This window comes from Nycticebus coucang, chromosome 3, assembly GCF_027406575.1.
Source record: "Nycticebus coucang isolate mNycCou1 chromosome 3, mNycCou1.pri, whole genome shotgun sequence".
In the NCBI taxonomy this organism is placed as follows: Eukaryota; Metazoa; Chordata; class Mammalia; order Primates; family Lorisidae; genus Nycticebus; species Nycticebus coucang.
This window is the reverse complement of record NC_069782.1, coordinates 78354030-78381930: the sequence shown is the minus strand read 5'-3', so window position 1 is coordinate 78381930 and position 27901 is coordinate 78354030. Positions and strand designations below refer to the sequence as shown.

Genomic DNA, 27901 nt, shown 5'->3' with positions numbered 1-27901 from the left:
ATTTTGGGATGGCTTGCATCCTGCACCCCAATAGTCACAAAAATGCACACATGTGACACAGTGTCATTGAAGGTTACACACTGTGCAAATTTCTAAAGTTATGTGACATATAACATTGGGAGAAAGTGGATAAACGGCTCATGGTTCCTCTCTATTTTGCAACTTCCCATGACTCTATATTCATTATTTCAAACTAAGAAGTTTAAAAGAGAAGACAAAAGAATGAATACTCACTAGCACCAGCTATGTACATCGTTAATCTATTATGCATACAGATAAAAAGATCTCGTTAGGATGCCAAAACTATACTAATGCACAGTATTGTAATTGTGCTTCTAAAGATTTCCCTAAAAATTCAAAAGGCAAAATGTGTATAAAAATTAATGGATATAAAAAATGTTAACAAAAATATCTGAACAAACTAAATTCTTGTTGCGACCTTAGAAATAGAAAAGTAAAAATGAAACAGTTGGCAATTCTGGTGCTCGTATTCCATCTAGTGGCCAGAATGAAGAACCCGTGTAACACTTTATGCACGAGGCATTGACTGTCTAGTACTACCCATATGCCTGTAAGAATGGGTGCGTTGCTTAGTAGTTTGAATCCTTTCCAAGGTGCCATGTAGAAACATGGTGAATATTGCAGTGCTGTATGGATAGACCTATAGGACTGAATTTCAACTCACACAGAACAAGACAATGGACACTTCCTACTATCGAGAAATGAGATTTTGTTATAGAGAACCTACTACATTCAGATGATCTCAGAGGAAGGGTTTGGAAAGTTAGTTTTTACTATTGCTTCCATTTTCAACTCCTCTCCAGACACGGAAGCAAAGTCATTGCCAGCAACAGAAAAACCTATAAACTTAGGTTTTATAAACAAACCAAATCCCTAACACTTGAATCCAGTTGCTTTTTCTTTTGAGGACATACACAAGGCAAGAGATGAGGTGCCTGGACAGTGCTAGTCCAGTGAGAGATGTTTAGGGTAGGGACCATGGGATATATGGGGCCACATCTGGAGACACAGAGGTGCCCATCCACACATTCTTTGGTAGATGTATCCTGTGCATGTTTGGGCTCTTTTTTCTTTTTCTTTTATTTTTTGTAGAGACAGAGTCTCACTTTATCACCCTCGGTAGAGTGCCGTGATGTCACACAGCTCACAGCAACCTCTAAATCCTTGGGCTTAGGTGATTCTCTTGACTCAGCCTCCCAAGTAGCTGGGACTACAGGCGCCCGCCACAATGCCCGGCTATTTTTTTGTTGTTGCAGTTTGGCCGGGGCTGGGTTTGAACCCACCACCCTCGGCATATGGGGCCGGAGCCCTACTCACTGAGCCACAGGCACCGCCCCCATGTTTGGGCTCTTATGGGCCCTTAAAGTCCCTTGGCACCCTCAGAGCTTCCTGGACAGGTAGCATCACCTCTCAGTGCTCATGTGGGCAGGTAGACATGTCACCTGGTTCATAAGCTGGTCTCTCAGAGGACATGGAGGCTGCCCTCTCCATGTTGGTCTCCCCATGCAGGGAATAGCACACAGGCACTGGGGCTCGGAGCCTTTGGGGCCATGAACTGGGCAGGCTTCTCTGTGGGTCCACTGGGTGCCAAGTCCTACAGGGAGACTTCTGGGCTTGTTGGTCCTCGGCCAGGGAGGTGCTGCTGCAGGTATGCCTGGGACTCAATGCTACTATAAAAAGCAAGGCCAGACTTCAACTAAGGCTGCTTCCAGACCAGATTAAACTGGGGTTATTTTTGAAAAGACATTTTCTTCTTCTTTTTACTTCATCAAGTATCAGTTGTTCTAAAGATGGTTCTCCAAATTCTTTCTCAATGTGCTCAAGCCCATTCTCCCATCAAGAGCTGGAAATGATGCTGTGGTAGCTCTGCACGTAGATCCTCAGAAGCCTGGAAACTTTACTTCCTCTCTCTGGAAGTCAAGCTGCCATGTTTTACAAAATTTTCACTATTTAATGGGTGATGAGAGGCCATGTAGGGAAAAAGCCTACAGGGACGTGTTCCAAGGCACCAGTCATGTCAGGAAAGCCCTCTTGGATCTTCCAGCCCCTCCAACTCCCAAGTGAATGCCGCGGGCAGCCCTCAGCCCGTGCTGTGTGGAGCACAAGGACCATTCAGCCAAGCCTTGTCTGCTTATGGTCCCACAGAATTATGATAAATAATACATAGCTATTATTTTAAACGACTCTGTTTTGATGCATAGCTATAAATATCTGAAACCCTTTCTGGCAAAATTGGGGAAAAATTTAACTGTCAAATATTTGACTAAGTACCTACTGTTGGCTAGGTCTATGCTGGGGGCTAGGGATTCAGATATAAATAAGAATGAGTCCCTATCTCAAGAGGTCACTTACCAAAACATTAGTGAAGTGACTAACAACAGAGCTATTTGCAGAATAGATGGAAAAGTATGGGTGATGCAGGTGAGTGGGAGGACAGAGGCCTCTACCGGAAAGGCAGGAATGAGGACAGGTATCTCTCCCTGTTTCACCAGCCAGCAACAACTCCTAGGGACAATTGGTGACATTTTCCCCCCATATTTTGTCAGTGGGTTGATTTTGCCATAGATATGTTAACAATGCTGATTATATTAACAGATGACATTAAAGACTCAATATGTGCTGCCTACTATGAACCATTTCACTATCTTCTTTACAACCACTCACAATGAAGGGTGTTGCTATGGACCCATTGTACTGATGAGAAAGCTGAGGATTAAGGAGCTATAGGTCAGGTAGCTAATGGGGTATGCAGCAGAACTCACCCCCGGGACCCTAAACCAGAGCTGGTGTCTGCAGACTGCTTGTCTGCTTTTAACTTAAGGTTCTAAATCAATCACTTCCTTCTGGTACTAAAAATAATCCCTTAAATGGCATATTACTGACTGTATACTATGTTATTTTAAAATATCCCATCAGGGCGGATGTGATTGTGTCACCCGCAGAGATTGCCATTTTCTTAGGTTAGGTTCACAGAATGGTAAATAAAATACTTTAAGTTGGGAGTTTTCTGCAAGAAATCTCTGGAAGGCAAAGGCAATCTCTGTGGGTGACATAATCACATCCATCCTGATTTAGAGCAATTATTCCCACATTTCATGGTTTCCCCAGAAGGACAGAGAGGTACTTCTGCAGAAGACAGAGAGATGCTTCTGCAGAAGATAGAGCCAGTTATAATGAAACTCCTGCAAAGTTTTCCTGAAAACTTGAAGGGAACCTGTGGCTGAGATTTGAGAATTCAAACGTGCTCCCTGGGCTGGTAACTCAGAGGGCATGGGCAGAAAGCAGAAGTGGCCTTGCCTCCTACGCCCCTCGCCCGCATATCAGAACTGGGCGAGCCCCTGCAACACCCTCAAGGCTGGCAGCTTCCCAGAGGCCTAGTAAGCCGTGGTGTGGGTGGGTGGCTATGGGTTGTTTGAGCCACATGCTCTGTTGGTAATTGGTGGTGAGGATGGGGCCACAGCTCAAGGAACAAATATTGCCACTGTCCTTGGCTTCTCCTGGTCTGCAAGTCCTCAGAGCCATGATGTCATCCCCAACGTCACAGCTGCCCAGAGGGCAGGTGAGGAAAGAAGTGGCAGCCCTGGTTAGAGGCTCTGAGGGATCGCTTGCCCTGTGGCTGCCTGGCTGTGTCTTAGCCATTGCTTCTCAGTGGTGAGTCCTATAGCCTCCGAGACCACGCTGTCCCAGAGCAAGGGAGGAAGAGGTGTTTCTCTCCATTTCTTCCTACTTCTTAAGTGATGTGGTGGAAGATCAGACAAGCCTCCAAGACAGGGGTGTGATGTTAAATGCTTAAAAAAATTAACACATATGTTTATTGTAAATTTTACTAATACCAAGGATGTACAATATGTACTTTACAGATAATAATTCAACATGCAATACTCTGTTGTAAATGTAGTTGATTGATTCTTAGAGAACGTTTTCATTGACTTCTCCCAAACTCTTGTATGTGTAGCCAATCTACAGTCTTGATTTAACCATGATTTGACAAAGGGCATTATGTCTCAATCCACAATGCTTTACCCTGTATAGTGCTGAAATCTGACATGTAATCTACTGTTAGGTGATTTCTCCTTCTCATACAGATGATACTGATCACATGGAAGTCACTGTCAGGTTCAGCGTTATACATGCAGGAACTTCACTCAGAGCACAATTTAGGGTCGATCTCCACTATTAATGTTTCCTCTACCACTTCCTTATGTTCAATGAACAAAATGATAAACACACCCTTGTTTGTAGCATTTTCCAGTCTCCATGGTGTGAATTTTAAGCTCCCTTCATGGCCTGTTTTAAGTCAGCAGCGTGACATCAACATGACATCACCACATGCAGAGTCGGGAAGAGTCGTGCAGGAACCACGATGGCGGAGTGTTGCTGCCACACAGACGCAACAGCTGCATCTTGCCTGCTTAGGTGTTAGCAAAATGTACAATAGTAGAGTAATTGGTATGTATATTGAGTGTTTATTACCTTTGATTTTAATATAACTTATTTAATTACAAGTCTATATAATTTAATTTTAAAGTTTTAATGAAAAGAGTATGGTTTTTCTCACTGGGTCGCTCATGTAGAATTTTAATTTTATAATGTTATCTTTGAAATCACAGTATTATCAATTGTGGAACACAGGCTGTGAAGCGGCACATCCCCCACAGTCTGAGGAGAAGTTCGGGGAATGACCCCCCCCGCCCCAGCTGCTTCTCCTCCTTTAACAACAAATATATTTTTCTCCTTTTCCAGAAATCACGTAGCCCCTGCATACTTTCCTTAGTATCAGCAAGTACACAGCTTTTCCTTCTTAAAGTTAATCTTTACCCCAGGTGTTAAGATTTACCTTGATAAAGGTACTATAAATAAAGCTGTTCCCACAGTCCAGTGCTGGCTGCAGTTGTCAGCTATACCAGTCCTTCCAATCCCATCTTTTTTCTCTTTCTTTCTCACTTCACACCATTCCCACTCAGGTTATTTCTCTTTCCCTCTGCTGATTTGTGGAAATCAATGCCATTTATTAGTTTTCTACTTTTTATAGTCAATCGAGGGTATTGAACCCATGGCCTGGGGCCACATGTGGATTATGTGAGGACTTTTTTGCTTATCTGTAGTGGCAAATATCATAAATATATGTACCCATCTTTTGTTTTCTGATTAGCATTTGTTAGTGTTTGTGTATTTGTGTGGCTCAAACCAACTCTTTTTCCAGTGTAGTACAGAGAAGCCAAAAGGTTGGACACCCCTCAAGATAAAGCAAGTAAGAGACTTTAGTTAACTAACATAAATATTTTAAACCATGACAATGTAAAGATAATAATAAACAAAAATAGGGGGAAGGAAGAATAACTACACTGTATCTTATCTTTCATTAACAGTAGATGCTATGAAAACATGCCTTACTTTGATACATTAAAGATTGAGCCTGTTATTTAAAGTTATGGAGGGACACAAATGTGTCAAACGGTCTATGAAACTAGTGTATGATGCCCCATGATCATATCAATGTACACGGCTATGATTTAATAAAAAAAATAAAGTTATGGAGGGAATTATTGGAAAGATATATAGAAACAATGAGCAAAGTTGGAAAGGTGACATTTAGAAAATAAGAATAAAAATATAATTACAAATCTGGAAGGAGTAGTGAAGAGGAAGGAGATAGTGTAAGAACATTTCATTTTATTTTTTTATGTCTGAAGGTCCAAAGGTAGTCTCTAAAATGAATAAATAAATGATGAAACAGTGTAAATTAAAATTATAGTGGTAACCATCAGATGCTCTAAAAACAATTGCTCTTAGTGATTATTTAGGAATGTGGAAAATAGCCATGGGAAAAAGGGAAACTGCTTTTTCTATTCTCATAGATTGGATTTTGCTTGCCATGTGCAGATATAATTTTATAAGTGAAAAAAAAAATGATCTACTATTAAAAAAGCAAATTCTGCTTCTCCCAGCCTGGACCTCATTTATTTTGCAGTAATCCCTCACATGTGCACAAACATCCCAGGAGGCCAGAAGTCCCATTTAATCCCTCTCTCCAGTTCCCAGGCCCTCCACTTCTCCCCAGCAGCCACAGGAGTCTCCTGTTATATCAGGGAACCACCACACTTTGTGCCTGTCTGAACCACAAATAATTTACAACGTGCTAAACATTGCACTTTGCCGTATGGCCCATTCTTTAATTCTCATTACCCCCCAATTTATAAAACAAAACACAATTCACCTTTGCAAACATGTGGAATCACTGAAATGTCCATCAATTCATAGGTGGATTAAAAACATGTGGCTGGGCGGCGCCTGTGGCTCAGTGAGTAGGGCGCCGGCCCCATATGCCGAGGGTGGTGGGTTCAAACCCAGCCCCGGCCAAACTGCAACAACAAAAAAATAGCCGGGCGTTGTGGCGGGCGCCTGTAGTCCCAGCTGCTCGGGAGGCTGAGGCAAGAGAATCACATAAGCCCCAAAGCTGGAGGTTGCTGTGAGCCGTGTGACGCCACGGCACTCTACCAAGGGCAGTAAAGTGAGACTCTGTCTCTACAAAAAAATAAATAAATAAATAAAAACATGTGGTATAGGATGGGCAAGGTGTGGGCAGTGCCTGTGGCTCAAGGAGTAGGACGCCGGCCCCATATATTGGAGGTGGCAGGTTCAAACCCAGCCCCAGCCAAAAACTGAAAAAAAAAAACAAGAAACAACAAACCCACAGGTGAGTTGGCTCATACCTGTAATCCCTAGCACTCTGGGAGGCTGAGGTGGGTATATTGATTGAGCTCAGGAGTTTGAGATCAGTCTGAGCAAGAGCAATACTCTGTTTCTAAAAATATCTGGGCATTGTGGTGGGTGCCTGTAGTCCCAACTACTCAGGAGGCTGAGGCAAGAGGATCACTCGAGCCCAAAAGGTTGAAGTGTCTGTGAGCTACGATGCCACGGCACTCTACCCAGGACAGCAAGGGGAGACTCTGTCTCAAAAAAAGAAAAAAGCCCCCCCAAAACAAAAAAACAAACAAAACCATCTGACCCATATTGTATACATACATATATATATACACCAGGAAGTGCTGCTCAGACAGAAAAAGAATGAAATAATGTCTTACATATCGACTTGGATGGAACTGGAGACCATTATCTTAAGTGAAGTATTTTTAGGAATAGAAAAACAAATGCCACATGTACTCTTTAATAATTGGGAGCCAATCAATGGGCATACACGGGCACAAAGAGATGTAAAGGTCACTGGAAATCAAAAATCAGGGAGGGGCGAGGGGAAGGGTAAAAGCCTATTTATCAGGTGCACGGACAGTATTTGGGTGATGGGTGCACTCAAATTCCCTACTTAACCATTATAAAATGTATCCATTTAACAAAAACATTTGTACTCCCTTGATATTTTGAAATTTATAAAAAGAAGGTTCAGGGATGTTTAATGCCTTGCCAAGTCTTACAATTTAGTGGCTTAAATTGGCATGTTTCTGCTCTCTGCAGCAAAAGATTAAGAGTATTAAACCAGTATCTTCCAGCACATCAAACCTTGAAATGTGATGTCCCCCTAAATAGGAAGTCAATGCCTAAGGTTCCCATCTTGTCTCACGATCCCCTTCAGGGGAGGAGAAACTGCAGTCCAGAGAGGCGTGTTTCCTCCCTCAATAATTTAGGACAGGGGAGGGATCCAGGCATTTCCCCCTTGTCTGGCCGTGGAAGCCTCTGGAAAACCACTTCTGCAGACCATCACTGATGTGCCCTCAGGCAGGGCCCTAATGAGAAATGGACAGTGCCTGGACCTGCCAGCATCACACCATTATTCTGTCTAATTCAAGTAAAAACAAAATCTGTGTGAAACAGCTGCGATTTTCTTCATTTTCAGATGAAGAAACAGTCTCAGTGCGGTTAAGTAATGCACTGGAGATCCTCCACTACCTACAAAGCTTCTTCACTGCCCCCACTACCCCCCAGGAAAGGTGTGGTGTGTTCCTTCCTCGTGGAGTGTCTCTGATGTAACCGTAGCAGCTGGACTCCTAGTCATGCTCAGAACACTTCTGGGCCCCGCAGGCAGGAGAGTTTCCTGTAGGGCGTGCCCCGGAGCCACGCCTGAGTGGAGGCCCTTGGGGCCACAGGCCTGTGGGCAGGGCAGCCACTGACGCCTGGAGCCAGCCCCGCCTGTAGTACTCCGGCTTCCCCTTTGACCCGAAGCTGCTGTCTGAGGGGGCTGCACGAAAGCCACCAGGCCCCAGGCTGAGGCTCCCCTGTGAGGGCAGCTTGCCCCATCCCATTTATCCTTGCAGGAGCCAGACGGGAGGCTGCTGTCCAGAGAGATGACATAACTTGCTCCTCCAAGAGCAGAAGCTGGGCTGCTCTGTGGTCCACTCTCCATCCCACCTCCCAGGGCAGCTGCAGACCCCACTCTGCCTCTGTCCCCATCAACCCCAGCTCCTAAGCCTGGAGATGTTGCCATGGGTCCTCTCGCCTTCTACAGTGCCAGGTGTGGCCGCCTGTCACTCAACTGCCCCACTTCTTTCTGCCCTCTTTGGCAATCTGGGTCTGCAGGTTGCACTTTCAGGCAGGAGTGTCCAGCCAGGGTCTGAGGCTGGGGGAGGTGCTGACCAATAGGTGGCTTTGCAAGTCTCTCCCCAGCAACCAGGTGACCCAGGCATCCTGGCCTCAGATGACCTGCACTGATCCACAGCCGCTGGTCACCCAAATGCCAGCAAGATCCCACCTTAGTTACATTTGGTTGGTCCAGGTGTTCACCAGCTCTGATGGAAGTGGAGGAATAGAGAGCATCTCTTTCTGGGGGACTGGGCCTTGTGTGAGAGAGATGTGAAAGCCCTGCTCTGGCAGAAGGGCTCTGAGCTGGAGCAGGGAGGCTGGGGGAGAATCTGATGCCTGGATTGAGGCCGAGAAGGGAGAGGGGACTAGAAGAAGAGCACCCTGCTTGTTTGGCTGAATGCTGAGGGCTGGTGAAGGAGCACCAAGCCTGTGGGGGTCCTGAGGGATGTCCCCTTGTCCAGACAACTTCCTTAGGATTGTGGAGAAAAGTCTCATCTGTAGAAACTGTGCCTCTGTTCTCTGCAGGTCTCTCCAAGGTGAGGAAGCCACGGATCCCAGATACCATAGCAGGGTCTGTGCAGCGGTCCTCCCTGGGAGCTTCCCCAGGGAATCAATTTCAGTTCTCAGTCAGGCTCCCAGGGTGCACACAGGTCATGGGGCGACACTTCCTGCTTTGAGTTCCTGGTTAGAACTGGGGAGAGCGGAGCACAGCTCTATCCAGCACTTCCCAGCCCGAGCTGGCACCTGGCACCTTGCACCATTCCTGGTGGTCTCCTCTGCCTGCCGGCCCACTTCCTGGTGCATATTCAGTGCCACCTCCCTTCTCCCGGTCCTCTCCATGGTGGCCTGCTCTCCTCGAGCTATTTGATGCTGTTTGTGCTACCTTTCTTCAACTCAAAGGTAAATCCTCAGGCCCTGTCCGTGAAGGAGTTATGGTGCTTAATACATGCTCAATATAGCCTTTGGAAATGGAAAAGCAGCCCCTCTTAGTTAGGAAGGATTTTGGAAGGTCTACCTTTCAGAGGTTTTTTATTTATTTATTTTTTATTATTAGATCATAGCTGTGTACATTAATGCGATCATGGGACACCATACACTGGTTTTATGAACAGTTTGACACATTTTCATCACACTGGTTAACAAGGTTTGACGCCTTTCCACTGTGGTCTTGCCAGCCTGTCCTGCAGTAATTTCTTTCTTTTTTCTTTTTTTTTTTTTTTGGAGACAGCGTCTCACTGTGTTGCCTATGTAGAATGCCATGGCGTCACAGCTCACAGCAACCTCAAACTTTTTGGGCTTAAGCGATTCTCTTGCCTCAGCCCCTCCAAAGTAGCTGGGATGACAGGCGCCCGCCACAATGCCCAGCTATTTTTTGGCTTTTGTTGTCATTGTTGTCTGGCAGGCCCAGGCTGGATTTGAACCCTTCAGTTCTGGTGTATGTGGCTGGCGCCCTTGCTGCTGAGCTACAGGCGCGAAGCCAAGGAATTTCTTTCTAGAGTATGTCCTTGGTCTCAGAGATTTATAGAATGAACCCACAGATAGATCAGTGGTAAGACAGGATTTATTAGATAGAAAGGAATACGGAAGGAGGAATAAAAAGCACCAGAGCTTCTGGCAGGGAAGGGGATCCAAGTGGGAAGTCTCACATGGGTCTTGTTTCTAGAGAGATGTACAGTCAGGAGAATTACCTTTGGCCAGGACTTGGTAGATGGAAGATACCTGTTCAATGTTGATGAGGTATGAATGAATGAATGCAGTCCCTCCAGTTCTAGACAAAACAGCCGGGAGTGCACATCAGAAGAGGCCTGGGTTACAGGAAATTGTCTAGGCCTAGGAAACTTACATGAAATTACTCAGTTCTAGGAAACAGGGTCGAGGTCCAGCCGGAATGGGGGAATCCTGTATTACTGTTATTGCCATCCTGGTCCAAGACTCAGTCTGTCATCCACACAAATACAGCACACGCCCTGCTGCTCCCTCTGCCTCTCACTCGGCAGCTGCTGCAGATGTTGAAATGCTGTTGCCATCAGGAGCAGCCCGTTTTTCTCACGGTATAGCCCATATATGTCTCAAACAAACTGGTGTTTTACTTTGGTCTCCCCTGCTGTTCTAGCCCTGCTAGCAGCCTCTGGGGCCACACACCTTGCTAGCCAGCTGTGCCCACTCCTGCGGGAACAGCACCCAGCCCTTGCTCTCCATGCTAGGTCCTCAGCCTGGAGCCCGGGGTTCCTGGGACTGTCCTGTTGGATGGCCATCTCCCTACAGCCAGGTACCCACTATGCCCTGATGACTCCTTCATGAATGAATCCTATTTTTTTCTTTAGCACTTGTATGATTTTGTTTTTTACTTAGTATGGATCCATTTGGCTTTATCGAGTTGTAAGAAATGGGTCTAATTTTATATTTTTGTGTGTTCTACCTGGAGACCCCTTAATAATAGTCCTTCTTTCCAAACTGATACGAGAAGTCATCTTTGTGTATACTAAATTTGTATGTGCAATTGAGATCATTTCTGGATTTTCTCTTCTGTTTCATTGTTCTCTGTTTATCCATATGACACACTGTTCCCATGCTACATGCTAGATGATTTTTTTTTTTTGGAGACAGAGTTTCACTCTGTTATTCTAGCCTAGAGTGCTGTGGTGTCAGCCTAGCTCACTGCGCCCTCAAACTCCTGGACTCAAGGGATCATCCTGCCTCAGCTTCCCTGAGTAGCTGGGACTATAGGTGCTCACCACATTGATTTTTCTATTTTTAGTAGAGACAGGGTCTTGCTCTTGGTCAGGCCGGTCTTGAACTCCTGATCTCAAGCAATCCTTCTGCCTCAGCCTCTCAGAGTGCTAGGATTATAGGCATGAGTCACTGAGCCTGTCCCACCAATTTCCCATTTTTGTTTCACTTATACCTTCACCTCTTCCCCACTTAATTATTTTTATAGTTTTCCAATGCAACATTTTTATGTGTTTTGATATGTACATGTCTTAACTGCATGGTTTTGACAAATTGCTCCGCCTATGTAACCCACATCCCTGTGAAGATATTAAATATTTTCATCACCTCTGAAAGATTCTTTATGCTTTTATCCAGTCAATACCCTTTTCATGGGCAAAGACTATTCTGATTTTTTTGTCATAAATTAATTTTGGCTGTTAGAGAATTTCATATAAATGGAATCACGGTATGTACTTTTCTGTGTGCAACTTTTTTCACTCAAGCCTGTTTACGAGATTCTTCTGAGTTGAAAAGCATATCCATAATTGGATCCTTTTTAAAATTATAATTCCATTATATAAATATACGATGTCCATTACCCATTGATGAACATTTGAGTTGTTTCTGGTTTTTAGCTATTATGAAAGCTAACCCCATTGTGCCTGTGTAATCTTTGTGTTTACATTTCTCTTGGCTGAGTGCTTGGGAGTGAAATTGTTGGGTCACATGGTAAGTATATTTCTCCTTTGTAGGAAACTGCTGAATTGTTCCTGAAAGTGATTGTAACATTTTATGTTCCTACCAGCACAGTAGGAGCATTCTAGTTGCTCCAGTTGCAACATTTAATATTGATAGTCTTTTAAATTTTAGCCATGTTAATCAGGTGTGCTGACATATCTCAGAGTGGTTTTAATTTGCACTACCCTGATGATGAATAATGCTGAGCACGTCTTCATGTACTTTATGGCCATTTGTTTGTGTATATAAATATATATATTTTTCATGAAGTGTCTTTTCAAGTCTTTTGCTTGTTTTTAATTGAGTTGTTTACCTTTTAGTTATTGATTTTTGGGGGTTCTTTATGCATTCTGGTTACCTCCTTGGTCAGATATATGGTTTGTGAATGTATTCTCCAGTCTAAAAATTGCCTTTTAATTTCCTAACAGTGTCTTCTGATTAGAAAAAGTTTTAAATTTAGATGAAGTCTAATTTACCAGTCTTTTCTTTCATGGTTATTGCTTTTGCAACCATGTCCAAGAAATCCTTGCTTACTCTCAGGTTGTTACTGGAATTTCTTCTTCAGTAGGTCCTTGGTCTTAAGGATTCAAAGAATGACTCCACGGACCACAGATCAGTGGTAAGTTAGGATATACTTTTCTGTAAAGTCAATCCTGTCTTACCACTGATCAGTGGTCCGTGGATTCATTCTTTGAATCCCTGAGACTAAGGAACTACTGAAGAAGAAATTCCAGTAACAATTCCAGCACCAGAGCTCCTGGCAGAGGGAAAGACTTAAGTCAGAAAATTTCCTCTCTGCCTGGGTTCTTCGTCTAGGGGTGTATATAGACGTATGAGTCCTTTGCAGTTATATTTGGCCAGGACTTGGTAACAAATGAATGGATATAGTACCTTCTGCTGGGTAAGATGAATGATTGCATCAGTGAATGGATACAGTCCATTCATGAAATTGTCAAGGCGCAGGAAATGAGGGATCCGCCTAAATGGGGGAACCTTGTATCACCTTGGGACTGTGAAATGCTCACAGGGGAGTAGTGCAGCCAGAGGAGGGCTCTCTAGGTCCAAGGGTGGTTCTGGTGTTGGCACCAGCAGCAACGCAGGCTGTGCTATGGTCTCCCTTAACTAACTGGGGACCTGCGGGCTTCTGCTGCACTCACCCTCTCTGCTGCACTTGGTTCTCCAGCTCTAGCCTCTTCTCATCTGCTGCACTAACACCCTCAGGGGTGGAGATGTAGAAGGCAGGGCAGGTCCTCCTGGGTGGCTGGCACTGACCAAGTTGGGGTGCACCTGCCCTGTATCAAGGGAGCATTATACCCTAATGTCCTTCTTCACAGAAATAGAAAAAATACTAAACTTCATATGGATCTGCAAAAGATTCCAAATCTTGAGCTAAATGAACAAAGCTGGAGGCATTATTACCTGATTTCAGAATACATTACAAAGCCATAGTAATTAAAACAGCATGGTATTGGCATAAAAACAGACACATGGACCAATGGAATAGGACAGAACACAGAAAAAACTCCGTATATTTGTGGTCAATTGTTTTTCAAGAGAGGTGCCCTGAGATATTTTCATTATGAGTATCCATGTTATTGCCAGCACCATCTTTTGAAAAGACTTTTGATTCTCATGAATCTCTTCAAAACCTGCCTCCACCTTCTTTATTGCCACCCCCCACTTTTCCTTTAAAACCTACTGCTGACCGATATCCTGCCTCTGGTCCTCTGAGATCTCTCCCAAAGTTGAGACTCTTTAGGTATGATCTCATTCTGGACAATGCCACATCAATGGTGTGAAGACATAAAAACACCCAGAGTTAGACTGAAGTTTCAGCCTCTATTCCTACTTCCCCCAAATAAAACCATTTTGGCATGACAGGTGTCCCACTAGGCATGGCAGCTGAGATCCGTATGGTTTGTGTGGTGTTCATGAACTCCCAAAAGACAGACTGGATCTTCCCATGCCAGGCATCTGCGTAGTGTCTGGCATGTGGTCGCATTGAGGAGATGGCAGCAGATCAAATGGGAGTATAGATCATGGGTGGCCTCATCCAATACCTTACTGAAGCTCATATCCCTACTGATGCTAGAATTCATTTTCTCACATGCCAAAGACAACATTTAGCCCAAGGGAATTGTTCTTAAGGAGAAGCTCCTTGAAGAAAGTATTCTTATCCATCATTTGTGTCCTCAGAACCCAGCTGAGGACATGGCTCTGGGTGTGTCTGTGAGAGTTTTTTTTTTGGATGAGGTTACCATTTGAATCAGTAGTTTGAGAAAGAAGATTCTTCTTCCTAATGTGGGTGGACCACAACCAATCACTGAAAGACCTGAATAGAACAAAAGACTGAGCAAAAGGGAACTTCAGAGTCTGATGTTTAGGCAATATGTTGTTGTTGTAGACTTTATTGATTATTTAATTTGGTGACAATGAGGGAGGGATTTTCCTCACATACTGCACAAATTTATTCCAAAAATCTCCAGAATTTTCTCTTTTCCTCAGCCTGTCCCACATTCATCCTTTAAATTTCTGCTCTCATACCCTACTCCCATGTGTAGCTATCCTAGTTACAAACTAATCCACAGTTCAAGAGTCTTAGCCTCTACTAGCCTATCATCTTTAGGCAAGGGTCCCTACGGATAAATCTTGTGCCAACAGTCTAGAAAATGAATATTTTCTCTCCTATAATGGTCCACATAACAGAGCAATGGATCTTGGAAAGAGTCCAACCTAAGATTCTAATTTGTTGCTTTATTGCTTTAAAAAAAATGGAGCCTATTCTGGTTTGGCTCCCGCATGCACCTGTTGCTCCTTTCAAGGTGAACCATGGTGCCCTGTTGAGTTGTAGCTCCCAGCATCCATCTGTTCTCTACTCATGAACAGTGGGTTAAGAGATGAAAATTCAAGCAGGTGTGTTGGCATGTCTGACTCCTGTCAGGGACTGAGCATGGTGTCAGAATGCATGTGAGCCCCAAATCTGAAGTTGGATAGATCTCCCGTTTTGATTGCTATCTACTGTAAAGTTTGCATTGGTGAAGGTTGGAGTTTCATTGCAAATGTTGTTTTCATCTTTGAACCAATCTGGGAGACTTAATTGCTAATCATAATAGATAATATTGCTATTGCCTCCCACCTATAGTTACTCATATGTGGTCACCTGTCTTTGTGAGCTGAAGACAGGAGACGGGCGGGCACGGATGTTAAAGACTGGACATTCATGGTTAACAGCTGCCCCTGCTCATGGGGCAATATTCCTTTTTCAGAGAGCACAGGCAGGTATCTCCTGTGAATGAATGTGTTTGGTGGTCCTGTGCAGATGCATGACTTGCAATGATTCAACCTAATCAATAGACCAGAGGAATGAGAATTTGGATTCTGAGTTTCAGAGAATTTCATTCTATTATTTAAAAATTTCCTTCAGGCCGGGTGCAGTGGCTCACACCTGTAATCCTAGCACTCCGGGAGACTGAGGCAGGTGGATTCCTTAAGCTCATGAGTTCAAGACCAGCCTGAGCAAGAGTGAGACTCCATCTCTTAAAACTAGCTGGTCACTGTGGCAGGTGCCTATGGTCCCAGCTACTGGGGAGGCTGAGGCAAGAAGATCACTTAGACTCTGTCTCAAAAAAAATTTTTTTTCTTTGATCACTACTTTAGTGCTGCCTCACAACATCCAATGCTGGAGGACTCTCAACTTGTTCAAGTCATGGAGGGGGTGGCTTAAAGATAGAGGAGGAAGGAATCCAAGTGAGAATCTCTGAGCCTGCTGAGGAGAGTGCTGGTGAGACCAGGCAATGTCCTGGGATACTCTGTAAACATACCTCTAATTACGTTCACCTAACTAAACACCCTCACTGTCGACATTTTAGCAGAGTCTCAGGGAGAATTGGTGGGCGCTCATGGTCTCACTCCTAGTAAACAGTGGACACAGAACTTAGACTTTTGCTATTGGGCTGAACTTTCCCTTTTTTTGTTTTTGACCCCAGCCAGTGCTGTTTGACCTCTGAGCGAACAGCCCCAAGGGACCTTTCTACAGAGCTTGAGTCACTGGCCACAACTCAAGAAGCTCTATTGTAGGCTGAGGAGTGGGCCGAGTCAGGCATCTGCCGACTCTCCACTTCTGCTTTCTCCAGGAAATGAGCAGAGTCCCAGCGCAAGTGATTCATAGTGAAACGTCGTTGAAGACTGACGTTGCTGGGCCAGGCCCTCTTCCCCTGAGCCAGAGGGGCTGCAGCTGGGGATGAGGGCCATGTCATCTGATGTATACAGCCCCTGACTGCCACCCTGCCAGGTAGGTCACCTTTCTCTTGACCAAACCAGGCCAACGCTGACGTGGACCTGGGACAACTGTGGCTCCCTCTCTCCTGGAAGGCTGAGTGTGGGGACACATGTGCTCCCCAGGACTTGGTCCGGGTTTGTGGATGTGGGAAAGGAAGTGAGCTGAGGAGCAGGAAGTGTGTGAGTGCAGGCTGCCATGTGGTCAGGGCTGCTCTGGCGCCTGTATCTGCTGGGGTGTCTCTCACTGTTGGGGTTTGCCAAGCCATAACCAGGCTCTATGTCTCCTCAGCCTCCAACAGCTGATCAAGCCCTTTCTCACAATTCTGCCAAGGACAGTGACCCTGCCACATCTGGGCAAGGCTGACACTGGCCCATGCCAAATATCTAGAGGATGGAGAGAGGGTGCCACCTGTGAGACTCCTCCCTCCAAGGCACTGAAGAGTGCAGGGCAGTGGGGGCCACTTCAGACTGGCCACCAAGAGAGCTGGGTCTGCGGGTCAAGGGTAAGTACGTGTCACCTTAGGCCTCACTTCCCTCATTTGAATTGCTGCAAAAACCTCAGAAACACCATTTTCTGAATAAGCAGGACCATCTGGTTCTTCTCCTCTTCTTCTGAAATTGAACCTTCTGGAACATTAAACCAATCTTTTGTCCGAATCTGTCTAAAGGGAGAAAGAGCTGACTTGATAACTAAGGGGTATATGTATTACCCTTTCCAAGGAACACTTTGATTTTAATATCATTTTCTGGATAGTTTTCTATTTACTTATTAAAAAATGGTTACTGAGAGGCCATTCTTGTCAGGTGCTAGTAGAGGCAACAGGAGTCTGTGGTGCTCAGTATCATAGGCTGAAGTGGCTGGGAGAGGAGCAGGTAGAGGGTCTTGGGAGGCCAGGGAAGGTTCCATTCTTTCAAGAGGGGATCTGAAGGAAGGGAGTTCTGGGCCCTGTTTTTTCTGAGACATGTTCTTGGCAAAGGTCTGGAGGAGGAGGCCTGGTAGAGGACAGAGTGGCAGAGTTGGGTGAGGGTCATGCCAGAGTTGGGACTCAGCCAGAGAGGTAGAGAATGGGGTATGTCGGGGAGACCCTTTCTGTCTGTCCACTCTGAGAATCTGGGCCATATTCCTATCAGCTTGGGAAGATTCTCTAAGTTGAGTAGATAGAAAAGAAAATTTAGGAAAAACATGTAGGGTAGAAGGAATAAAAATGACCCTGGGATGGGCGGCGCCTGTGGCTCAGTCGGTAGGGCGCCGGCCCCATATACGGAGGGTGACGGGTTCAAACCCGGCCCTGGCCAAACTGCAACCAAAAAATAGCCGGGCGTTGTGGCGGGCGCCTGTAGTCCCAGCTACTCGGGAGGCTGAGGCAAGAGAATCGCTTAAGCCCAGGAGTTGGAGGTTGCTGTGAGCTGTGTGAGGCCACGGCACTCCACCGAGGGTCATAAAGTGAGACTCTGTCTCTACAAAAAAAAAAAAAAAAAAAAAAAATGACCCTGGGTGCTGACATCTTAGATTTTTTATTATTTTTTTAAAATCGTCTCTGAAGTCCTCTTTGTGCCCATCCTCCTCTCTTTTTCCTCAGAGGCAGCGACTGTCTAGAGTTTTGAGTTTATTGTTCCCTTCCTTTTCTTTCTAGTTTTGCTTTGTATATTTAAATTATTGAATATGTGTGATTTAGTTTCGCATGTCCTTGAGCTTCATAAACATGGAATTAAATATTCTTCTAAGACCTGCTTACTTGGCTCAAAATTATGTTTTTGAAATTCTTTCATGTTGTTGCATATGGCTCTGATTCATTCCTTCTTTACGGTTTTGTAGTATTCTGTTATATAAATATACCTCAATATATTTCTCTGAGATACTGCTGATGGGCACTTGAGATATTTCTAGAGGCTTTCTTTTTTCCTATTTTAAGCAGTGCTGATAGGAGTATTCTTTCATATGTCCTGGGGTGTGTGTTTGCGAGAATTTCTCTAGGGTATATAGTCTAGAAATAGAATTGGTGGCTCATAGGTTGTACATAACTTCAGCCATACTGTATGGAACTGCGTTGTTTTCCAAGGTATTTGTGAATTTTTATCCACTCATGAGCAATGCATTGAAGTGTCTGTTGTTCCACATCCTTACCAACATTTGATATTGTCTGATATTTTATTTTTGCTAATCTTGTGGAAATGAAAAACCGTCTAATAATGTTTTTAATTTACATTTCCCAAATTACTAAGGTTGTGTATCCTTTTATGTGTTTATTGGTCATTCTGGATCCCTTTTCCTATTGAAACCTTTGCCCATTTCTCTGTGGGGTTATCTGTCTTTTATCCTACTGACTTGTCATAATTCAATGCATATTCTGGATGTTAATTTTCTTGCCATTTTATGTATGCTGCAAATATTTTTCTTTAGTTTGTGCCTTGTCTCCTTATGTTCTTTGTGATTTCTATTAATGACTGAATTTCTTAATTTCAAACAAGTTTATCTATTCATCTATTACTTTATGATACACACTTATGTGTTATCTAAAAAATTCTCTTCCTTTAGACTGTTGTAAAATTACTTTTATATTATTTTTGAAAAACTTTATTAGATTGCGTTTTACACTTGAGTGGTTAGTCTGCTTGGAAATGGATTTTCTGTATGGTGTGAGGTAGGGAAAAACATTTGATTTAACCACTGATCTATGACAGCTCTGCTGTGAAGTGAGTTGTGTCTGCCCATCTGTTTCTGGTTTGCTGTTCTGTCAATTTGACTATCTTTTCACTGATACTGTATAATATTAACTATGGGTTAATAATAACTTTTGGTATCTGGAAAGAGTCTTCCCATTTTTTTCTTCTTCCTTATGTTTTGACTATTTTACTCCTTCATATACATTTTAGAATTAGCGTATCAGGTTTAACAAAAAAATACTATGTTCAGAGTTGATTGGAAATATAATTTGGGAAGAAATTTTGGAATGACTTTTCCAATTCATAAACATGATTTGTCTCACCATTTATTTAGGTATTCTTTAAAGTATTTAAATACAATTTTATATTTTTTATAACACTAGTGCTATTTTGACTAGATTTATTTGTAAGAGGTTTAGATTTTATGTCATGCCAATTGTCATTTAAGTACATTCTCTAAACTGTTGCTGATATATGCTTGCATTGTTTTGATAAATAATATTTTACATATTTATGGAGCATATGTGATATTTTGATACATGCATACAATGTGTAATGATCAAGTTAGGGTACTTGAGATGTTCTTCATTGTGATGTACCATTTTTATGTGTTGTGAATCATTAAAGTCCTCTTTCCTAGTTACTTTGAAATACACAATACATTGTTGTCAATTATGTCAAGTGTGGTCAAAAAATAGAACTTATTGCCTTTTATATAACCTCATGTTTGTACCAGCAATCTACTTCTCTTTATTCTCCACACACCCACTATCCCAGACTTTAGTATCTATTATTTTTCTCTTTACCTTTATGAGATCAACTTTTTTTAGCTTCCATATATGAGTGAGAACATGCAATATTTGTTTTTCTGTGTTTGGCTTATTTCACTTAGCATAATAACCTCCAGTTCCATCCATGTTGCTGTAAATGATATGATTTTATTCATTTTTGTGGCTGAATAGTATGTATTTATACATGTATATCCACTACATTTTCTTTATCTATTTATTGATGGACACATAGCTTGATTATGTGTCTTTGCTTTTGTGAACAGTGCTATGATAAATATATAAAAACAGGCATCCCTTTGGCAACTGATTTTTTTACTTTGGATATTAGTAGTGAAATTGCAGGAAGTATGGCTACTTATATTTTTAGTTTTATAAGAAATCCCCATACTGTTTTCCATTAACTGTACTAATTTACATTGCTACCAACAGTGAATAAGTTTCTTTTTCTGCACATGTTCATGAGCATCTATTATTTTTTGCCCTTTTAATAATGGCCATTCTACGTGGGGTAAGCTGATAGCTCATTGTAGTTTTGAGTTGAATTTCCCTGTTGAAGAGTGAAGCTTATCATTTTTCATATCCTTGTGGCCATTTGTATGTCTTCTTTTAAGAATTGTCTGTTCATGTCTACTTCTTAAAAGGATTTTTTAATTGCTGAGTTATTAATAGTTCCTTGTATATTCTGACTACTAGTCCCTTGTTGGTTGAATGGTTTGCAAATATTTTCTCCCATTTAAGAGATTGTCTCTTCACTCTGTTGATTGTTTCCATTGCTGTGAAGAAACTTTTTAGCCTGATACAGATTCTTTTTGTCTATGTTTGTTTTAAATATCTGTGTTTTTTAAGTCTTAGACATAAACTCTTTGTCCAGATCAATGTATTGAAGTGTTTTCCCTGTGTTTTTTTTCGAGTGGTTTTGCTGTTTCAGGCCTTATGTTTCAGTCTTTTTTTTTTGTTTTTCTTTTTTTTATTGTTGGGGATTCATTGAGGGTACAATAAGCCAGGTTACACTGATTGCAATTGTTAGGCAAAGTCCCTCTTGCAATCATGTTATGTTTCAGTCTTTATTTCATCTTGGGTTCATTTTTGTATATGATGAGAAATAGGAGTCCAGTTTAATTCTTTTGCATATGGATATCCAATTTTCCCAGCATCATTTATCAAAGATGGTGTCTTGTATATGTTTTTGACATGATGGCAAGTTCATGAACTTAATTATCAGAGCTTGTATTTCTTTGATAAAAATCTCATTCATATACTGAGTTGTTTGTCTAATTTATTTCTATTCTTTTGAAGTTCTCTTACATCTCCCTGAGCTTCTTTAGAATAAATAATTTGAATTATTTCTCTGGGACTTCATGTATTTCTTTTGGATTAGAATCTGTCTCTAAAGAATTGTATTTCTTTGTAGGTGTCACATGTTCTTGCTTTCTTCTATCTCCTGTGTTCTCACACTGCTATCTGCACATCTGGTATATCAGTTGCTTCTTCCAATTTTTAAATTTGTTTTTGTAGAAGAAGACTTCTTCCTGAGGAAGAATCTATGGCAATGACTGGGTAGGGCACTTGGCTTTGATTGTGGATGTGTGCAGTAGTGTGGTTGCTGTAGGATTTCTTTGGCTAGGAGCAGCATCAGCAGTATCTGAGATCTCCTTGGTGGCTGAGGGTGCAGTTATTATTGGAGGCGCGGTGCAGTTTTGCTGGTGACTGGGATGCCAGATAGGCCAGTCTTCCCAGTGGTGGCAGTGGTGAGCTGAGCATGCCTGGCTTTGCACCTCACAGTGTCATACACTGGCGTCAGAGTTAGTAGGTCCAGGAAGACTGATATTTGAGCCTGCAGATGGTTTGCTCAGATGTTGGTAGTGGCAGCTTTGGACCAGGCAGGAGGGTGAGTCGTTGAGCCCCTACGCAGCCAGTGTGGTGTGGACAATTGCAGTGGCAGTGCTGAGGTGATTCTCTGGGTCTGAAGCAGTGTGTACTGGTGGTGGGCAGTGGCTGCAATGTACCAGTGTTGATGGTGGTTGCAAGTAGGTGCCAGCTACGGTGATAGTGGCTAGGTGTGGAGACCCAGCCTCAGGTCTCTGGGAGGAATATTCAGTCAAGTACCAGTGGTGGTGGATTGAGCTGGGCAATATTCCATCCCCTGGATTGTGTGCTCTGGCACAGTGTGGGAAGGGACGAAGCTGGGCTGGGCTGGCTTGTCTTTAGAATACCTGATGGTCTGTATAGATGCTGGCCAAGGTAGGAGGGGTGGGGTGAACTCCAGGCCACTGGTGGAATGCTCAGGTGGGAGGCAGCACTGGCTATGCTGCTGCCCTGCCAGTTGGTGGTGGAGGGGGATGTTGCTTGTGCCTCCAGGGGTGGCAGCTTAGGCCAGTGGGTGTAGAGCTCACACAGTGCTTGGCATCTCAGCCCCAGGGGTGCTAGCCTGTGGTTGTTTGCATCCAAGCTCCAGGGCAGCAGCCCATGTTTCTCTTGCCTCTCTGTTCCATCACTGCGGGGCCCCAGAACCAGGCACAGTCAGCTGGGTGCAGAATTCTAAATTGGTGCCTAGCTTACTAGGTTTCAAAGAATGTGAGGAACCAAGTGTGAGGTTCCTCCTTGAATCTCTCACTTACCCTTTTCCCATACTAGAGAGTCTGTTGTGGTGCCAGCTGATCTCAGCTAAGCAAGCTGCTTGTTTCCTTCTCCGTCTCTGCATTAGATACTGCCTTTCTTTCTTTCTTTCTTTCTTTCTTCCTTCCTTCCTTCCTTCCTTCCTTCCTTCCTTCCTTCCTTCCTTCCTTCCTTCCTTCCTTCCTCCCTCCCTCCCTCCCTCCCTCCCTCCCTCCCTCCCTCCCTCCCTCCCTCCCTCCCTCCCTCCCTCCCTCCCTCCCTCCCTCCCTCCTTCCTTCCCTCCCTCCCTCCCTCCCTCCCTCCCTCCCTCCCTCCCTCCCTCCCTCCTTCCTTCCTTCCTTCCTTCCTTCCTTCCTTCCTTCCTTCCCTCCTTCCTTCTGTCTTTCTTACAAAGTCTCACTGTGTCTCCCTTGGTTGAGTGCTGTGGTGTCACAGCTCACAACAACCTCAAACTCTTGGGTTTATGTGATTCTCTTGCCTCAGCTTCCCAAGTGGCTGGGACTACAGGCACCCGCTACAACGCCCGACTATTTTTGGTTGTAGTTGTCATTGTTTGGCAGGCCTGGGCTGGATTCGAACCCGCCAGTTTCGGTGTATGTGGCTGGTGCCCTAGCCGCTGAGCTACAGGCGCTGAGTCTGCCTGTCATTTTTCTGTTGAATTCCAGAGTTCCTCCCATCTTGGATGATCCAGTCAAAATGTGATTGTCTACTATTCTGGTTCTTCTTCATGGACATAATGAGTATGAAATGTCCATAGTTAACCATTTTAAAGCCAAATAAGTAAATAAATAAAATAAATGGTATGTTTACTTTGTTGTTGTTGTTTTGAGACAGTCTTCACTCTGTTGCCCAGGGCAGAGGGGGCCATGGTAGCTTATAGCAACCTCAAACTCTTGGGCTTCAGCAGTCCTCTTGCCTTAGCCTCCCACGTACTTGGGACTACAGCTGTATGCTTTCATTTTAAATAAGAATCACTTTGTTTGTCATAGGACAAAGTAGATTGTAGGTGACCAAAGGAAGAAGAAAGACTATCAATCTATTGCAATCATCTAGACTAGAGGTGATTGTGGCTTGCCCCAAACTGATAGTAGCGGAAATAATAAAAGGTGGTCAGATTCTAGATAAGCTTTTAAAAAGATATGCACAAAATATAAAGAGATATCTAGGTGAAGATAAAGATATATGCACATATAGAAACTGTGTGGAGGCTGGCAGACTGCCCAAAATGTACAGGGAGCTGATAATGTTGAAACGTGTTGCAGAGAACCTGCAGGGCTGTCCCAGGCTTTGAGCATGCCTGGAATCCAGAAGAGAGTGGCCCCACAGGTAGGAGATAGCAGGACTGTGAGTGTAACAGAGGTGGGGTCCAATGTCCTTGTAGCTATGTATCCCTGCCCTGAGAAAGTGTGTTCTTTAGGAAAAGGAGCAGGGTGGCAATTAAAAGAACGCAGCAGCCTAGGGTTGGGGGTCCTGAGTCCCAAGGCACAGGCTCCTTACTGAGCCAGGTGTTTCCATCCCATGGGTGGGATATGTGGGGAACGCCACTGTCTCTGAGGAGGGTGGAGGGTGAGCAAGGAGCCAGGAGAATCAGGGTGGGCAGATGTGCAGATATTCAAAAGTGGAAAAACCCCAGGGGCCCTACTCTGCAGTCAGAACACAGGTTCTTGTTATTCCCTTTCAGCCTTTCCTTGCACACGCCTCTGTTGCTTATGCCTCCAGTGGCCTCCTGCTCCTCCTATCCATCTCTCTGCCCCCCTTGGAGCTGTGTCCCCATCTCAATTGCCCTGTTAGGGTCAATGTGGCAATAACCCCACCCCCTCCAGTTCCAAACTCACAGCTCCATGGGGACACAGCTCCATGGGGGGCAGAGAGATGGATAGGAGGAGCAGGTGTCCTCAGAGAGATGCTCTATCCTAAGCCTCCCTGGCAGGAGGGGCCCCTCGCAGTCGCCCTTTGGAAAGACGATCTTCTTTCCAGGAAATACTTTTTTTCCTTACACAATCCAAAGTGTCTGAATAGTCTCATTTTTAAGGTATTTACTTAATATGATGATTTCCCCTTCTAAAGCACTTTAATTAAATAACCGTGACATTTCATAATGGATAGAAACTTAGAATTGAAGGAATGCGAGTGTGAGAGAGAGCGTGTTCTTGAATAGCGATAACATAGGGAAGAAAGTGATGGGAGCCTAGGAATTATGGGCAACGGGTACCGGGGAAATGATTCATTTGTGAGTTACACCATGTAGACTTCTGCGGAGCCTGCCTGCCTCTACCCTGGGGTCCCTGCACATAGAGCTTTCACCCTCCAGCTTCCCTTTCTTCCTGCAATGGAGTGATCAAAACCTGCTGTGTCCCTCACTGTTCTGCTGTAGTTACTAAGCGTAATTACAATTGAAGCAGCATTGAAAGCTTGGGAGGAGTTTGGAACTGGAGGGGGTGGGGTTATTGCTTTAGTCCCTTGGCAGCCTCTGCTCTTCCTGGAAGGCTGCAGGATTTGGAGCCCGCCCCTGAAGGAGGGGCTTTCCAGGTGGGGCGGGGCCCTGAGTAAGGCAGAGTCAGAGTGCGAGTGAATAGTGTATTTGGTCAGACCCCACTGGGGTGCAGTGGGAAGTTAGGCAAGGATTGGGGCTGGGGCTTAGGCTCTATCATCAGGGCCACTGAGGATATTTGAGCAAGGGAGTGACACATGGAGTTGTGCTTCCAAGTTTGGAAGCGTGGGCTGCCTGCGGGCAGTGGGGAGCCTGGAGACAGAGGCCAGGGCAAGGCCAGGAGAGGCCTCAGGAGCAATGGGGATGGTGCCAGGCCCAGCCTGGGCTGCTGACCTCGTAGAGGGCAGGTGTCAGAGAACCTGTCTCACCCCGTCGTGTGGTATTCTGAGGTCCCTTGGCTCCTTTCAGCTCTCTTTAGATGCTATCCTTCCATCTTATCTCCTGGGCATGTAGATGAATGAGATCTGGGTTAAAAAATATTCCTGGCACATCAAGAAGTTCTCTAGTTTGTGGTATTGTAACTCATTTGCCACCTGAAGAATAACTTGGACCCCACTTTAGGTACAAATCAAATGGTGATTTATTACACCTGCGCAGGTGGGCCGCCGCCCAAAGGCGAACTGCCCTGAAGAGAAAAGCAGGCTGTCTTTTATACCCTTTTTGTGCTACGTGGCAAGCCAAGCAAAAACAGAAGCAGAACGTGGCAGTTAGTTAGCCCAGGGGTGGCGTTACAGAATTGGCTCAGGGGGGCTTGGCACCAGTTGCAGCGAGTCAGGGGGTTGTATCGTGGCAGCTGGCATGGGGACAAACTTGGCATGGGGACAACTTGGGGGGTGCAGTACCTTGGGAACTTCACGTAGGTAATTTATTTCACCATTGTTTAAGTTCTACCATTGTTACCTGTTGCTAGGAGTCCTTGGGAACTCGGGGAACTTCCTTGTTCTATTCTGAAACCTGTTTGAGGAATTCACTGGGGAGGACATGTGGGGGACTAAGGCTGAAACAGGCTGAGACAGTTAGGGGCCTTTACGGGTCCTTTGGCTGGGTACTACAGTGGGAGACTCACTCTGGTTAATCAGAGATTCAGCACTCAAAGGAGAAATCTGAGTCTTGTGAACATGACACCAATTGGAACAGGAGAACTTCTTTGGCAGATGGGACCCTTAAGGAACATCTAAATGCCTCATGTTACAGGTGGGGAAACTGAACCACAGAAGGCAAAGAGACCCAACCGGCGGCTGAAGCCCCTTCCTCCCAGCTGTGTTTCCTTGCTCCTCACTTTGGAGAAAAAGCATCACCAGCCAAAGGTGCATCTGAAAGCGTCTCTTTTTCTCATTGTGACATGAAGGCGGAGTTCTCTGGGCTCAGCTCTGCCTGGCACAGTACGGGCCAGGGAGCCAGGAAAGCCAGCAGCTCTCTTTGTGTCTGATGCAGGGGGTTGGCATCCTCGCTCTCTTGTGCTTTAGATGGTCCCCGAGAGTGAAGGTGTTTGTTTCCTTCCATGTCAGGAATGTGTTCTCCAGACGGGTTTCAAAGTTCAACTAGTGATTTAGACATGCGGGCAACCAGAGCCATCCTGGAAAGGTGTAAAAATCCTTCTCATCTTAACATGTGACCTCAGAGTTGCAAAGGGTGCCACCAAGTTCCCTAGTGCTTCTTTCTACTTCTCCCAGAGGTTGGAGGGTAAGGAACTACAGGGTGGGGGCCCTGCTCCCCCAGCCCTCCCAGTTGGGTAACAGCAGGTGTGGTTGAGCCCAGCCCCTGCTGTGGCTTTGCTTGTCCCTCTGCCTGGCTGATTTCTCCTGTGCTCAGGTTCCTTCTCCAGAGCACCTGCATCTGTGTAGCCTCTTCCACCTTCTCCGAGTCCCCGACTCACCCCCATCTTCGCCCCCATCTTGCCCCCAGTAAACAGCCCCTTCCCTCTGCCCCTGGGGCACATTTCAGGTGTTGCATTAGAATTAGGGCATCCCTCTCCCTGCCTCATCTTCCCAGTAAGCTGTGAGCACTGAGCAGCAGGATCTGGTCCCAGGGCAGGCCCAGCATCTAGCAGAGGCCTGCTATAAGCTGTTTGTGTCACTCTCTGCTGAGAGCCTTGCAGTGACCCCCAAGACTGCTCCATGGGAGAAGCCTGGCGCTCCTGGCCCTCTCACCATGCAGGCCTAACCTCATCCCTGCTGCTTCTGCTCCAGCTTCTCCTTGGGACCTTGGGCCTTTCCTTGCTCTCTGGGGTGCCTGTCCACCTGCTCAGAGAGCCCATTATTATCCTTCAGTGCCCATGGTAGGCACCATTTGTTCCGAGAAGCACTCCCAGACCTCCACACCCTCCCCAGGCTGGGTAACAGCCTCCTGGCCATGGTGGGCACTGTCCTGCCTACCGCCTGCTCAACTGGTCCCCTGACTGTGAATTTTGAAGTCCGAGGTGTAGACCATGAGTGATTCTGTTTCTTCCATGCTTAATAATCCAAAGACCCACTACACAGAGCATGCCAAGTAGAGCATAGCAATGGTGGCTTAGCCTGGGGATTCTGCTGTCACCAGGGTGTGTGGCTTAGCCTGGGTGTGTGACACCAGCACATGGGGTACCCACATCATGCTGGGCTAATCACCTCAAGGCTGCTGGGAATCACCACTTCCCTGGGTGATAGCATGACCACAGGGATCTGTTCTGGACTTGCCTTCTTGTGGAATGAACTGGGGCCAGGCAGCAACCTGGCTTGGCCCTCCTATGGCCGGGACTCAGCCACAGCTTTGCAAGTCCTGTCTGGGAGCCCGTGAGGTGTCCCAGGGCATGTTCTTACCACTGCTGGTCTCTGCGTGAAGCCAACCTCCAGTGTGAGAGGAGGGACCTGTCTTTGACCTTGATTCTGATGCTTGCCAGAGGTTTGATTTCAGGTAAATTACTTCTCATCTCAAAGTCTCAATTTCTGAGTCTCACTTTGCCCATCTGTGGAGTGGGAATGATAAAGTCTACCTTACAGATTTTCTAAGATTTTCTACCATTAGAGAATGTTGGTGTCTGTTAGTAGATGGCCATTCATCCATGGTTGTTCTCATT

General features: G+C 44.9%; 1 protein-coding gene across 3 annotated transcripts in view; it reads left to right on the top strand.

Annotated features, from left to right (window-relative positions):
* Nucleotides 1-16115: 16115 nt before the first annotated feature.
* The window catches only part of WDFY4 (WDFY family member 4), a 296529-nt gene continuing 284743 nt past the window's right edge, over nucleotides 16116-27901 (top strand). Inside the window, exons 1-2 of one of the 3 annotated variants that reach the window (XM_053584973.1) lie at nucleotides 16260-16297; nucleotides 16574-16787. The gene's annotated coding sequence lies outside the window, so the exon portion shown is untranslated. Of the gene's footprint in view, nucleotides 16298-16573; nucleotides 16788-27901 lie in introns of all 3 variants that reach the window. The other 2 variants (XM_053584974.1, XM_053584972.1) reach the window with 2 other exon arrangements.